The following is an 8,525-nucleotide window of genomic DNA, read 5'->3' as shown; positions in this document are numbered from 1 at the left end:
CGACTGTCTCTGTATCTTGAAGGAACTGGTTCTAGACACTATTCCTCCCGAGGCATAGTGGATGTTCTCCATGGGTAATTTCAAATCTTCTGAAGAATCCACTTTCATTTTCAGAAGTTTCCTGAGTGCATTGTAGGCTGGCTTCCTCCACTGTCCTCGTAACTTAGGATTCACGAGAGGCTCTTCTTTAAACATGGCATACTCAGATCGCTTCTTGAGTAACTCAGTCTCCCATAGATCACGATTCCTTGGCCAAAGTTCCCCAATTCGCACCCTTACTCCAAGCTTTTGATATCTTTTCAATCCACGGTCCATTCATAATATTCAAGACACTGCAAGCATCTGTATAATCTAGATCTGGAAGTAATTTTGGCGTCAACAAAAAACACTGTGGTGTGTTGGGTTGACTTGCAGCCCTTACAAGTTGCTGAAACATGTTCCCCTCATTTATAGGATCCATTCCTTGGTTGATTTCATCTACCACACGGAATGAGCAATGTGTAAGGTCCTATAGTGAGACAAGATACAATATTGTTGACACTGAACGTTCCTCTCCAGACTGATGACGAGCACTCAATACCTGCAACTGTCCAGTTTGCCTGAACTTGACTTTTATTAGAATACCATACTTGTCAAAATCCATGCCATGTTCATCTAGGGTAACTTCTCCAGCAACAGCCATCTCTTGAAAGTTGTGGCTGAAAGTTTCATTAATTCTGGTAACCAAACTCCTCAATGTGGGAAGCCAGGATTCCTTAAGACCATTTAATTCTCCCAAACTCCTATTCAGCACTGCTCTGCCTTCCTCTAGGATTCCTACCCCTCCGACTCCCCCAACTCCACAAACTACAACTCCTCTTATTATAATCCCTGCTATCACAGCTCCTCCTCCTCATACTCATCATACTCCTCCTCCTAAAGTAATGTCTGCCCGGTTTGCCCCACTTTCTCTTCCCCAAAATCCCAAAAAGGACTACAAAACCCTGGTCTTCCTTAGCCAAAAATTGCAGAGATACAGTGAATAATACAATGATAGCTTTTCCCTCAAGACTCCAACCATGAAAATGAGCAAGAAAGTACATAATATAGATCATCTAACCTCTTTCCCTACCTCCATGGGTCGAGTTCACTATCCTAGGAGCTGTTTCAACCACTTCTAAGATAAGCACTACAAACTAGGCAGTCAAAACAACTTGTCTCTATAAGCTAGGAAACCAATTCATTCATTTAATTTTCACCTTTTTCATGAATGAATCTTCTAGAAGAGGTACATAAGAGTAAAAGTGTCATAAAAGTACATTAATTACATCAAAGAGGATAATAATCCACCCCAAAAAGTCAAACAGGGTCAAACTGCGTTTTTCTGAGTTGTACACTGAAATTTGGAGAAATTTGCCTGACGGGTTGCGCGCCTCTGCCTGACGGGTCGCGCTCCTTTGGGACCACTTCTGGGGAACTTCCAGGTGTCCAAATTGAGCAAGCGTAGGATTGTTGGAAAAGTCTACGAGTCTACGTTCCAACCCAACTGGAATTTCTGAATTTGGTGGTCATTTGCCCCTCCAAAATTGCAATCTCCCAAGACTGCTTTCTGTGTCTCAAAAATGTGGCAGAAAGTCAGTTTTTGCTCCTTTTTTGACTTTCTGGAGGCCCAAAACTTCATAAAATCTCAAGTCCATTGATGAGAATATGTAACTTCTCATGAAAAATCTAGAAATGCTGAGTTTTTGCAAAATGGAGTTGCCAGGATGAAGGGTCGTGCAGGGGTTGAGACCCGTTAATGGAGAAAACCTGTAATTGCCTGAAAAAACCAAAATTTACCCAAAATACTCAAAATTTCTTGCAAAAACTCAGCATTTTGTGCTGTGGCTAGGCTATTTATGGCCTTGGTCCTTTAGTGAAGCCTCAGCCAAGATATGGAGGGGATCGGACCTCTTTCTCCTTTTTTGTGCCTTGGCCAACCACCTTTGGAACATCTTCATCTTTGCCTTGCACATGTGCATTCTCGCCCAATAATGGTTCTTCATGTTTCTTAACAATTTTTTATCTTGGTTGGCCTTAGCCAACAGCCTCTCCAAGTGAGCATTAAGCTGGATAAGCATGGACTCTCGCTCAGCGGGCAATAGATCACCGGGTCTTCTCCGGTTCAAATTGCGGTCACTACGAATCCTCCACAACTCATCAAGAGCTTGTTCATCCTCCAACTGTTTGTTGCACTGCTCCAGGTATGAGATTGTCCATTGTGCCCCCTCTAATCTCCTCTGAAAGGCATCGTTTTTAGCTCTAAGGTGCTGAATGATCTCCTTTGACTCTCGGCTAGGAGAACTGACATCAAGATCAATAAGCTCTATATCCGGAACACTTGATGGTCCCTCATCAATCTTGGGCTGTTTTCCCCTCCCTGGTACCTGTGCTGCTAAAGAAAGCGAGGCCCCTTCCACCTGATGTGGAGATAACACTCGCTGAGCTAATGAAGAAGGCGAGACCCCTTCCACATGCTGTGGAGAAAGTACTCGCCGAGCTGTTGCAAATAATCCCCTCTGGCCTCTCTGATAAGTAACCAAAGGTGAGGAGCTAACATGTCTAGTGATGGGGATGTCATGCTGCTGTGATGGTCCTCCCTCCTCGTGAATAACCTCAGGATGTGGCGGTGGTGGTACTGTGAAAAGCTCACGAGAAATGAACTCCTCCCATGAGATGCCCTGCTGAGCCAACTGATGTAATACTACAAGCTGAATCAAACCATAATGGTAAAGGCTCCTATACTGCTATGCCGGGCTCTTCCTCTGCATCATGGACACCATCCTCTCAATGTTCTGATAGAAGAAAACAGGGATATTCATCATCCGTACCCGTGTGAAGTGCATCAATAGGCGAATATGGTACGAATATACCTCTCAAAATCTGCCCTCACAGGTAAAATAGAGCATGATGAGCCTCATCATGGGAGCATACTCACTCCTGAGAAATCTGAAGGGAAACACTCCTGTCAAGTGTCTCATGAGTGCTGGTCTAACGAAAGGCTCAAAATGAACACTGTCCAGCACCTTGCGCTTATTCCATACATCTCCGACATTAGGTATCCTGTGGCCTGTGAAATCACCTCGGGTGTCAATGTAAAGTCCACCCCGGCAAGGTTGACATGTCCATCATGCAAGTGTAAAAAAAATATGCGAGCAAACTCTCAGTGGTGCTGAATCCGAGAGATCCTCTCGCAAAACTCATAGCAAGACATGTACTGGAAACATGAAACTGCCATAGGACAAGCCTGTAAATCTGCCAAAGAAGTGGGCTCCTCTCTCTTATGATGACCACCCTTTCCTCCCTTATGAGGCCTCCTCTGTATCTCAATCTCTGAAGCTGATGCCTGGGCATCACTCTGCTCATAGGTTTCGGTTTCTGAAATTGTTTAAGGAGCAGAGTGGCCAAAATGTACTGCTGTTTCTGCCTTGTAAAATGTTGATTTATATGCTGTTTCAAGGGGACAAGGAGCATGGGGGAAATGTTAGGGGAGGGACACTTTTAAAGGGAAAATGGGAATAAATATATAAAACAGGGATTCAAGGGAAAAAACATTGCAAAAATCATTGCATATGCATCATTATATACATTGTTTACATGGGTAATGAGAGGTAGGGTTAGGGCTTAATTTTTCATTTTTTAGGGAAGAGGGGTAGGGTTTGGATTTTTCTTTACAAATAAAAGGGAAATTTATATAGAAAGACAAGGAAAATGACATGGGAAATGGGGAAAATGATTACAAGGGGAATACCTTTCGAACAGCATAAAACCCTAGGCATATTTTACAAATTTAAAATGCAGCAACATGGAGCTTTTCTCTTGCACATGGAGATCCTTTAAAAATGCAATTAAGATTCCCATTGACCATAACAAGCAACCATTCTTAAGTTGGAGAGCCTACCTTAGGCAATTTGGCGATTTCAGAGGGTCCTTGGATAAATTTGCAGTCGGTTTGGTAAGAAGGGCATTGACAGGTCGCGCGCCTCACCCAACGGGTCGCGCGCCACTGACGGGTCGCGCCCGTTGAAAAATTACACTGCCGGAACGCGCTTGACGGGTCGTGCACCTCTAACAGGTCGCGCACCTGGTCTGACGGGTCGCACGCCTGTCCAACTCTCAAATTCGCTCAAACACTCGCCCAATCTCTCTTGCAAGTGAGTTAGATGCACAATGAGGGTGAATGGAGGGAGATTGGGCTTTTATAGCTTTGATTTGAAATAATTTCATGCCCAAACCCACTTTCTAATGTTTTTCTTTGACACTTTATAAAATTGACCATTTTGGTTTCCTTTGTCCTAAAATTGACTCATTTAATGATTTTGCTTGATACTTTTTGCAGGGATATCATCTGAGGGATCTTGGCAAGGGAGCCAGGGTTACATGCTATCTTTGGAAGTTTTTTGAAATTTCATCACTTTTTACAAAAATTTGAAAATGACCTTGGGTTTAAAAACAGGGTTTTTAAATCCAAGGTGAAAATTATCTGTACAAGATAGAAATTTTTGAAGAAACACTTTGAAATCCTCCCTCTGGTTTGTTGGGCACTTATTGACCTTCAGAGACATGACCTTGTAAACAAACTTGACCAAAACCCTAGACCTAGGAATTTGACCTCAAGCCAAGGCAAGACAAGCTTGAAAGTGACTAAGGACTAAAATGACTTGATTCAGCAATGCCAAGAGGGGGACAAAGACACCAGTTCCTCCATCAGGGTTATGGCATGCCTAATGGGATGCAAAAATTGACACTGATGAGACACCTACTTATGCAAATGCAAAGAGCTTTGATCGTTGATGGAGGGCTACAAGATCGACTCTAACATTGGCTCCAATGGGGATGGTAGCTCCTTGGAGGTACCAAGAACCTTAGACCTCTGGGAGAGCAGACCAGTGCTTTATCATCATTGGGCAATGGAGTCAATATTTACACATGTGACCCAAAGTTGGACAACTTTATTGACTTTGACAATTGACTGAAATTTAAACTAACTTTGACACAAACCGACTCACTTTATGTAGAAAATAGACTGACTGAAACAACTTGAAAAACTCACACCAACTAATCACCATCTTCAGAATTATAGCCTTCACCGCGGGCCCCAGACTAAAGATGGGAGATCCGTTCACACTTGCTGCAGAATAAAAGTAAAATGATAATTACAATGAGAGTAATTAGAGCAGAAAATGATCAAGCATGATACCCTTTGAGCAGCCGGCCATTCACCGACCCACCGAGACAATCATCACCATTCATTTCTTTGAGAAGGAAGGCATTTGGACCACGGTATGCTGCAATTTTGTAGGGACCTTTCCACAAGTTGTCGAATTTTCCATGTTTCCCTTTGTCTTCGTTTCGGGCATCCCATCTCAAAACAACATCATCTATCTGAAAATCATCCGGTTTGGCCTTTTTGTCATAGATTTTCTTTATGCGCTCCTGTAACTTAAGGGAATTTTGAAGAACCTCCTCTCGTGTCTGTTGTAAATGAATCATTTGACTAATCCGGCGTTGCATAGGATCCTCCTCGCCACCATCTTCTTGAAACAACTTTGCTACTGGAACACTAAGTGAAGTAGGAAACACTGCATCTACCCCATAAACCAGTTCAAAGGGTGACATACCAATTGACTTCTTTTGACTTACCCGATCAGCCCATAATGCATTTACTAACTTTTTGTGCCAGCTCTTCTTATTTATTTCCAACAATTTCTTTATGATGTTCACTAGAGATTTGTTCGAAGATTCGGCCAGCCCATTACCTTGCAGATGGTAGGTGGTCGAATGCCCCAGTCTGATGTTATATTTGTAGCAAAAATCAACCATTTTCTTCAACTTAAAGGCTGCTGCATTATCTGTAATCAACTTATGTGGACAGCTGAAACGTGACAATATGTTATTCTCAAGAAAAGAAATAATTACCGAGTCTGTGGCCTGTCGGGTGGGAATGGCTTCAATCCATTTCGTGAAGTAATCTGTGGCGGTCAAGATCCATCGATGCTGCCCGGAAGATGCTGGGTGGATTTCACCAATAAAATCCAAGCCCCATTGCTAAAATAGTGCGCTGATTTCAATGGGCTTGAGAGGTAACGGCTGTAATTTCTGCTTTCCTTGAAAAAATTGACATTCATGACAACTCTTAACTGCATTATATACATCAAAAAATAAATAAGGCCAATAGAAACCAGCTCTTAAGATCTTATTGGCCGTGGTCTTCCAAAACAAGTGACCCCCACAGTCACCTTTACGAAAATCCTCTACAGCTATCTTAGCTTCTTCTTCGACTAAACAATTCAGCAATATGCCACCGGGGTCTTTCCAATAAAGTGCAGATTTGATAATGCAAAATTTGGCAGCCTTTAACTTCAATGTTCTAGCTTTGTTTCTAGGCATCCCAGGGGGTGAAGACAAATTTTGAAGCACATATACAATATCAGCATACCAAGGAGAAGAAACAAAGATATCTGATACCTGTAGAGCTGAATTCTCTTCGTCTTCATCGGATAAGGCAACAATCAAATTGATGTCAAGGACATGAAGATTTGTTTCAGCCATCAACTTAGCAAGACCTTGACCTTTAATCAACTTGGTAGGCTTAATTTCTACATCATACTCTAATAGTGCAGCAATCCACTTACCCCTTCTTCCTTCCGGTTCCGTTTGTACTGAAACATCCTTAACAGCTGCGTTGGGAACATAGGCCAAAATATGAGAATTCAATATGTACACCCGGAAATCTTTCAAAGCTTTTATCAGCGCCAATGCTTGCTTCTCAATGATATTATAATTCAGCGCTCCATCCCTTATGATGCGTCTGAAAAAAGCTATGGGCATCTCGACTCCATCTCTCTTTTGCATCAACACGGCTGCCAACGTATGCTCAGAAGCAAATGAAAACAAAATAAAATCTTGTGTATAATCTGGACTGATCAAAGTTGTGGCTGAAAATTTCATTAATTCTGGTAACCAAACTCCTCAATGTGGGAAGCCAGGATTCCTTAAGACCATTTAATTCTGCCAAACTCCTCTTTAGCACTGCTCTGCCTTCCTCCAATGTTAACTCCAGGTTGTGGATCTGCTCACATCGGCGCTCATATTCTTCAAGCACATTGTGATTAAGAAAAAGAACAGTATTTGCCTGTGCCGTACAATCTTGGATTGCACCTTCAAGTTATTCAACTGTATCAGGCATCTTAAGAAACACCCGTTGTAATTTCAGGATTGAGCCTGGCAACAGATTTCTGTAGCATCCTTGGCCATTTGAAGAGTTGAAGGATTTGATACATATTCTAAAAAAAACACATTTAATGATTTCTTCTTCAAAGCAGGGTTTTGAAGAAGAATCAATCTCACACTGACATAAGACGGAGTCTAACATCAGCTCCACTTGGGATGGCAGCTGCCGCTTCTTGGAGGTGCCAAGAACCGCAGAACTTTGGGAGAGTAGACAGTGCCTCCACCCATTGGGCAATGGAGTCATCATCGACACAACTGAAACTGAACTCAAACTGATTTGATCTCAAGACTGAAATGACTGAAAAAATGACTTAACAATCTTCAAGCAAACTAAAACAAGATGCTGCCCTTATGGCTGCTTATTTATTTACAAAATCTACCCTAATCTGCTGTACAAACAATAGATCAGGTAATACTAAAATGCCAGATTAACCACTCAAGTAAACCTGAAAATGATGCCGCTTGAGAATGCTTCCGCCAGGACACAGATGTTATTGTTGGCAGCCCTTCATGCACGTAATGAGCCTGGTCACGTACAAGGCAGTCTGATCTATCAATCAAAGTGAAAAACATGTCCATATATGTTTCCATTGGATCGCGGAAGCCGGACTCTGTTGGCCAACTCTGCAATGCATACTTCCAGCTGCACACTGTCAATGTAAACATCTGTAGGTAAGTCTGTTATTTCTTGTTTCGATGGAGGAAGGATTTCCAAAAACTTTTTAGGGTCATGGAAATCATATGACTGGATTTTCTCATCTAATTCTTGAATCTCCTTTTCAATTCTTTCAACAATTAACTCACAAAATTTAGCTTTGAAGAACTTTGAAGATTTCAACCAATGAAGCAAGGTACTGAAAAAAGCTTCATCAAATTCAGAATCTGCTAACTCCTTTCTTATTCCTTCTACAACTTCACACAGGGCAGGGTTTGCCACATACTCTACCATTGCATGAATGGGTCAGCGAGCACTGAACTGTCTGGATCGAGTTGGAGTCGCCAGGTGAATGGTTCAGCCTGCATAAGTGTCTGACTACTGTCCACCATCAGCATCAGATCTGCACTTTGATTGCATGTACTAGGACAAGACAATCAACAAGTCGAATGTTCTCCCTAGTATGGTCGCCAATATGTTAGCGCTTGAAATTTCACCTCAGGCTGAGAAAGGTAAATCTCAAGGCAACATCAAACCACTTAGCCTCGTAGCTAGCCCTACGGGACAAGAGAGGGCTCTCTCCGGTCTATCTCGAGAAAGATCTTCAATGGGCGAGATA

The 8,525-nt window shown here is 42.3% G+C and overlaps 1 pseudogene; it reads right to left on the bottom strand.

Annotated features, from left to right (window-relative positions):
- Positions 1 to 238: 238 nt before the first annotated feature.
- On the bottom strand, positions 239 to 8,200 carry LOC149164319 (structural maintenance of chromosomes protein 5 pseudogene; annotated as a pseudogene).
- Positions 8,201 to 8,525: the final 325 nt, after the last annotated feature.

This window comes from Pinus tabuliformis, chromosome 5_1, assembly GCF_031772625.1.
Source record: "Pinus tabuliformis cultivar Carrire ecotype Pingquan chromosome 5_1, CPIR1, whole genome shotgun sequence".
In the NCBI taxonomy this organism is placed as follows: domain Eukaryota; kingdom Viridiplantae; phylum Streptophyta; class Pinopsida; order Pinales; family Pinaceae; genus Pinus; species Pinus tabuliformis.
This window is presented reverse-complemented; position numbering and strand designations above follow the sequence as displayed.